This window comes from Chiloscyllium plagiosum, unplaced genomic scaffold (assembly GCF_037043375.1).
Source record: "Chiloscyllium plagiosum isolate Xiang-an unplaced genomic scaffold, Cpla_swu_hap1 HiC_scaffold_11, whole genome shotgun sequence".
In the NCBI taxonomy this organism is placed as follows: domain Eukaryota; kingdom Metazoa; phylum Chordata; class Chondrichthyes; order Orectolobiformes; family Hemiscylliidae; genus Chiloscyllium; species Chiloscyllium plagiosum.
This window is the reverse complement of record NW_028270149.1, coordinates 24212618-24220166: the sequence shown is the minus strand read 5'-3', so window position 1 is coordinate 24220166 and position 7549 is coordinate 24212618.

Sequence of the window (7549 nt, the reverse complement as noted above, 5' to 3'; positions counted from 1 at the left end):
GTTTCAAAGGAAGTCTTCAGAACATTGCAGATGCTCTACCTCAGGATTTTGAAATAGCTTCTTTAGATTAGAAATTTGCATATACCACTAAACGTTTAAGAATGATGAGAGGGAGAAGCTCAGAAATTATAGGCTAGATAGTCCAACTCCTGTTTTTGGGAAACGGTTAGATTAGCTAATCAGAGCGCCAACAGAGATTTGTAAAACGTAAGAACATGGCTTACAAACCTGTTTGAAAGAGGTGGCTGCAGTAGTGGACTGGGGAATGTATATAGAATTTCCAGATGACATTCAATACAGTTTTTCATTGGAGACTGTTAACTAATGATAAAGCGTATGGAATTCAAGACAAATCATTGACCAGATTAAGAAATTGGCTTTGCAACAAGTAAGACTAAATAGGGACAATTGACAATTATTTTAATTGTCATGGTGTTACAAATGGTTTCCCACTAATATTTATGTTGGGACTTCAAATATTCATTATTTTTATTAACAGCTTAATAATAGGATAGAAAGCCACACATTAAAGGTTGTCAATATTGCAAACATTGGCAGCGTTGTTAGCTGAGTAGATGGAAGCATAAACTTACAAAGACTATATTAAGAAATAAAGTGACCGGGTTAAAGTGTAGAAAATTCAAGAACAGCTTCTTCTCCACTGTTGTCAGACTTTTGAACCATCCTCTCAAATGTTACTGTCTTTCCCTGCACCTTCTCTAAAGCCGTAACACTGTGTTCTGCACTCTGTTCTGCTAACCTAGCCACCTAACCTGCACATCTTTGAACTGTGGGAGGTAACTGGAGCACCCGGAGAAAATCCACACAGACATAAGGAGAATGTGCAAACTCCAAATAGACATTCTACCAAAGTTGGAATTGAACTCAGGTCCCCAGAGCTGTGAGGCAGCAGTGATAACCACTGAGCCACCACACCATCCCTCTGGGCCTCCATATTTTTCAGCCAATCACAAAGTCTCTGGGCACATTCCAAGGACAATAGCTAGTTGCATCCCTAATCTGAGGTTGGCATTAGACATGCCCCAGATTTATTGTGCCATCATGGTACATCTTCAACTCACTTACAATACAGTTCTGTACTTCAATGCTTCAGAGCGCACCACCCATCTATCACTCTAATGCAGCAACAGCACTCTTGATTCGACCAGGATGTATGTCAGAGTTTCTCGCCTAGTCCCCTTGAGCTCATTCACTTTGTATCTATGTGAATGCTCACAGCTTCTCTGCATTTGCCTGCTTTATCTTGCCCTGCCTTTTTTGCCATTCTGCACTTTACCTCCTCAACCAAAACTTAAAGGCACACATTTCTTCTGTCTTGCTTTGATGTTTAGCACAGTCCCAAAGCTAGGCAGCCTGTCACAGTTGTCAGGTACGATCAGTCATGTTGCTCTTCAGGACCACATTACATCAACCTCAACGTGCACCATTCACATGAGCAGCAAACACACTACTACATCTGTATCAGTGAGAGTTCCACGGTATGAAATGATCTGCTATGCTGTCAAGTATTGTATTATTTACAGGGATAGCTACTGGGAGAAAAGGGTTATCCTCTGCAACTATGACTGTTGACTGAGTTATGCAACCCCAAATAGAGTTGAGGCAATTTATAATGCGACCCATTCTTCAAGGAGGAGATAGTGAGGACTGCAGGTGCTGGAGATCGGAGTCAATAGTGTGGTGCTGGAAAGACATAGCATGTCAGGCAGCATCTGAGGAGCAGGAAAGTCAATGTTTTGGGCATAGGCCCTTCATCAGGAATGAGAATATGAAGGGCCTCATCCCGAAACGTCGATTCTCCTGCTCCTTGGATGCTGTCTGACATGCTATGTCTTTCCAGCACCACATTCTCGTCATGACCCATTCTTCAACCAGGGCCATTGTAGAACAGATGATAGGTCTGCTGAAGATGGTTCCCAATATTTGACTCAGTCCAGGGTGTGAGTGTAGAGGGATGGTGTGTGCCCTTGCAGTACAGTTGAGACAGAGTGTACATCATCCTGATGAGGGGCTTATGCCTGAAATGTCGATTCACCTGCTCCTCGGATGCCACACTCTCAACTCTGATCTCCAGCATCTGCAGACCTCACTTTCTCCCTGTAAATCATCCTTGCATGTTATGGCAAAGAGGCAATGCTGACGAACTCTTTAGAACTGCAAATGCAGCAGCACTCTTCCAATGACGAGAGGGCATTGAGAAGATAACACGTTACCTTCTGCACCTTAGTACATTGTAGCATCAGAGCACAAAAAATCCAGGCATGATTTAATTGACACCATTTCTAGTTTTGAGCTGGGAGCAGTGATCGCTCATTTATTGTAATGTTTTTTCTGCTTGAAAAGCAAGCAGTCCTTGCCTGTTCCCATTTGAAGGATTTTGAATATGACATACTCCTACCTTGAACAATGAAAGAATGTTAGGCTACACTGGCGACTAGAGAAAGAGTAGTACTGTCTTAAACAGGTTTCTAAGATGGGATGACACTAAGGACAGATAGTGTATGTAACTTGGTTTGAAAATAGAAATACATTTATGAATGTGTAGTTCTAGTTACAATTAAGTGTCAGTTGTACTACCTCTGTACCCTTAGAAATGTTCCTTTTTCATTCCAATCCTGCCACTTTCATGATGAAGGGTAACTTGTAGGTGGCAGCAGTCAGCCTGGTTTATGAGTGTGCTTTAAAAGTGGCATTGACACCAAAAATCCTATGAGGTCATGGAGTACTTTTGTCTCTGGAGAGAGGGAAGATAGAAAGAGCAGGGTGCCATAAGAGTGTGTTGCATAGCTAATGAGGTGAGTTGTAGATAATACTGTGAGAAAAAAGATAATAGGGCTCATATCTCCTTGAAACTTGCCAAAAAGACAAATAATTTCTGGTAAAATTTAGCCTGATATATTGGCCTTGGATGAAGTGAGATGTAGATTTATAAGAATAAAGCATGGAGTCAAGCGTTTAGTTATGTGGAGAGATTATACAAGCTAGGGTTATATTTCCTGGAATTTACACGTGTATGTGGCAACTTGATGGGCGTTTTAAGCTATTACAAGGTTTAGGTAGATAAATTTAAAATATTTCTGTTGGTTGGATAGTCTAGCATAAGGAGACATACCTAAAGCATGAATTTAGGTAATAAATCTACATACGAAGAATGGTAGAATTTAGCAATTCTTTCACAACTGGCAATTGTTGCTAGATCATTTATTAATTTGAAATCTGATTCATTTATCTATTTTAAGCAGATACTAAGGAAGATCAGACAAAAGCGGGTGCAAAAATTAGGTTGCAGAACAGCAATGATCTCATTGAGTGGCAAAACAGAATAGATCTACTCTTAGCAACTGTCCCAAACATTATTGTTTTTCCAGCACCACTCTAATTCAAACATTATTGTGTCTTTCAATATGTGCTCATGGATCTTGCAATGCACCAGTCTACAACACTCAGTTGTGGATAACAATTTGTATAGGAAGACCCCCCCAGTTTTGGGCAGATCAAAGAGAATGTTTCACTGAGTTGCTTATCCTCCAGCATCAGATGGCATTTGTCTAAGAGTACATCCATGAGGACAGCCTGTTGGGCAGAGTCTTACTTGAGATGAACCGCAATAAAAACTACTGCAAATCTTTCCAGGTCTGCTTTGCAAAGATACATTTCAGATGGAGTTGTGCAACAGGCTCTTCGCCACTTTAACTGTCTCAAGGACAGCATGTATCAGGAGTAGGATTCAGAGTAGGCAATTAGGATCTGATGGGAAGGGCTTATGTCACAACCAGCTAAGCTGTTTCTTTTTCTTCCAAAGACATAATTTATTCATAATGTTTAGAAAAGAGCATTATATTAATATTGTATCATTCAAAGATGACATTATATGAGGTGTAGAATTTCTGGTGAAATATGGAGTAATAAAATCTAAAATTAAATAACTAGCCTAATGGTGACCATGTAACCACTGTAAAGTGTGAAAAAAAACTCATCTGGTTCCTGAAGTACCTGGATGGAAGGTTATCTGCCTTCCTTACCTGGTTTGTCTATATCAGACTCCATCCAGATCACAGCATTGTGGTTGACTCTGAAATAGTCCAGCAAGCCACTCAGTTGTATCAAACTGTTACAAAGCCTAAAGATAGGAATGAAACTGGGGAAAATAACCTGGCATCAACCTAGGGACAGGAAATGAAAATGAAATTGAAATCCAGTCAAATAACAGTCTGATATATTGTGATGAGGATGATGAATTATGATCTATGGAGACTTGTATCGTTCTTTTAACAGTTTGGATTTTAAACTAATAGCACATGAGCGTTGGTCTATTTTCATACAGCAATTTAAAAATTAACAAGATAGATCTTTCCAAGATTTTAAATGAATATGTGCCTCCAGGATAGTTAACGGAAGTTTATTTATGTTGTGTAGGTCTACAACAGGAGAGAGAAAGCATTGAAAGACATTAGCTTGCTTTGGGTTTAGAATATTTAAGGACTGATTCTAGTTTACAAAATCTCAGAGATTGGAAAACTTTTGCACAATTCAAAGAAGACCTGACTGACATCAAATGCCAACATAATCTCTCCGAGTCAAAAAGATTGTTCAGTGCAATTAGGGAATAAGTTACCTCAGGGAAAGTGCATAATTTGTGAAACTTCCAGACCAGGAGTGTTTGGTTCAAAATCTGCGTTGGTTATTCAAAGTTGAGAAAATCTTAGATCTCAGTTGGTGAGGATTCAAGGAAATGACTTCACAACTCAAAGGACAAGAACTGAGGAAAAAACAGTTTAGTCAAAATAACAGATTTGATAACAAAGGGAAATTTCTCGATTGTGTGTAACTGAAGAGTCATTGTGTTGAAAATAGGTAAGATTTTGCTCTGAAATCTTTCAAACTGTGTTATATTTAGATAGATCAGTTTGTTTTACTTTATTTTTATTTATTTAATAGAACAAATATCTGTTTTATAGTTAAAACCAATTCAGCAGCATTGCATGTTTATGTTTCAGTGAAAGACCATAGAATCATAGAGTCATAGAGATATACAGCACAGAAACAGACCCTTTGGTCCAACCCATCCACATGCTTGGATATCCCAACCCAATCTAGTCCCACTTGCCAGCACTTGTCCCATATCCCTCTAAACCCTTCCTATTCATTTACCCATCCAGATGCCTTTTAAATGCTGTAATTATACTAGTTTGTACCTCTTCCTCTGGCAGCTCATTCCATACAGGCACCACCCTCTGTGTGAAAACATTCCTCCTAGGTCCCTTTTACGTCTTTCCCTTCTCATCTTTAAAACTCTGTCCTCTAGTTCTGGACTCCCCCACTCCAGGGAGAAGAGTTTGTCTATTTATCCTATCCATGCCCTTCATGATTTTATAAACCTCTATAAGGTTTATCCTATCCACCCCCAGTCTTCGATGCCCCAGCCTATTCAGCCTCTCCATAAAGCTCAAATCCTCCAACCCTGGCAACATCCTTGTAAATCTTTTCTGAACTCCAATAGAAATGAGACCAGAATTGCATGCAATCTGTCTGATTCTATAACGTCAGCTGAGATAACAATAGTTATAGTCAGGGAATCAAACCTTACAATGTTCCAGACTCCATCATCAGCAACCTTACATATGTCCGGACCATTGGGAGGACAGAGCACCAGAGGTGGCAGCATGTGGTATATAGTCAAGAAAGAGTTGTTCTGGAAGCATCGAAGTGGACACAAATTGACTGAGCATTAAGAGAGTAGGCAAGGATCCCTGAGATGTAGCCTAGTCCATACCATAAAATGACCTGTACCTGCTTACAAACTGTTCTTTACCAGAATTGCAACGAAAGGTGTTGGTCCATTCCAAAATGCAGCATTAAAATGCAGAACCATATTGTAAGGACTGGGGATGAGCCATGAGGGTGCAGTGAGGCTAGTATCTGTCAAATGTCAGTGTCTGTGGATGTGACATGCATTCAGTAACTGTGCATGGAGTGTGTCCTGAGATGTTGGCACTGCATTTCTAGGATAGAGGGTCAGAGGACCAAGCAGTGAGATGGAGTCATTAGATACCCATTCTGACATTCATATCGAGTATTCTCAGCATTTAGTTTCTATCCAGCGAGTGGGGGAATGGGAAACTGCGTATCAATGAGACAAGATTAAGTAATAATGAGATGTTACTGAAGGCCAATAAGCTTCTCACTCACTCGTGAGAATCTCAACTGAGCGTTCAACACTTGATTGAAAAATTGGATGTTTTGCTCTCAACATTGAGAAGCCATTCCTTCACTGTTGTTGGGTCAAAATCGTGGAACTCCCTCCTTTGTGGGTGTACCTGCACCAAATGGTTTGCAGCAGTTCAAAAAGGTAGCTCAGCATCACCTTCTTAGGGTGACCAGGGTGAGCAATAAGTGCAGGCCAAGTCATATCCCATTAGTGAATTAAAAAACTCACAGTTTGCACACAATGTTAGGTACTAAATAATGTCAGGCACATCACCCAAACTGTTTAACCCGCAGTCACTGGCACTTTTTCTTTGTATTTGTGCAATGAAAATGTGCATCACTTCTAAGACCAGCATATATCTCCATCCTCAATTGTCCTCAAGAAAATGGTGGCAAGACATGTTAATGTTATGTCTTGCTATACCATTTCAGGGAATAGTTTAGAAAGCAGAGTTAACGTTTCGTAATCACAAGCAAAAACAAAAATTGCTGGGGAAACTCAACAGGTATGGCAGCATCTGTTAGGATTACGAATGACCAGCTTTCAGTTCCAAATTAATTTAATTGAATTTAAATTCTCCAAGCTGCCAGTGGGGGATATGGAACTCATGTCTGCAGACTGTTAGTCCAGGCCTCTGGATTACTGGCCCGCGTTACCTTAATATTCTGCTAACAGACCACAGATTCTGCTTACTTTCCTTCTGAAAGTGCTTGTCTGTGTGTGTGTTGGGGGTGGGGGTGGGGGAAGGAATGAACAAAGAATTGCGAATGCTGGAAATCCAAAACAAAAACAGCAATTAGATTCCCTACAGCATGGAAACAGGCCCTTCGGCCCAACCAGTCCACGCCGATCCTCTGAAGAGTAACCCACCCGGAGCCATTTTCCTCTGACTAATTCACCTAACACTATGGGCAATTTAGCATGGCCAATTCACCTGACCTGCACATCTTTGGATTGTGGGAGGTAACTGGAGCACCTGGAGGAAACTCACGCAGACACAGGGAGAACGTGCAAACTCCACACAGTCGCGCGAGGCTGGAATCAAACCCGGATCCCTGGTGCTGTGAGGCAACAGTGCTAACCACTGAGCCACCATGTCACCCCAATTGTTAGAAAAAGTCAGCAGGTCTGGCAGCATCCGTGGAGAGAAAGCAGAATTAATGTTTCGGGTCAAGTGACCCTTCTTCAAAACTGAGTTATTATAGCATGGGATCCTATATACCTATCTGTCATCTATTATAACTCTGATCAAGAGTCATCGAGTCTTGAAACGTTAGCTTGTTCTCTCTTCACGGATGCTCTCTGACCCCCTGTGATCTC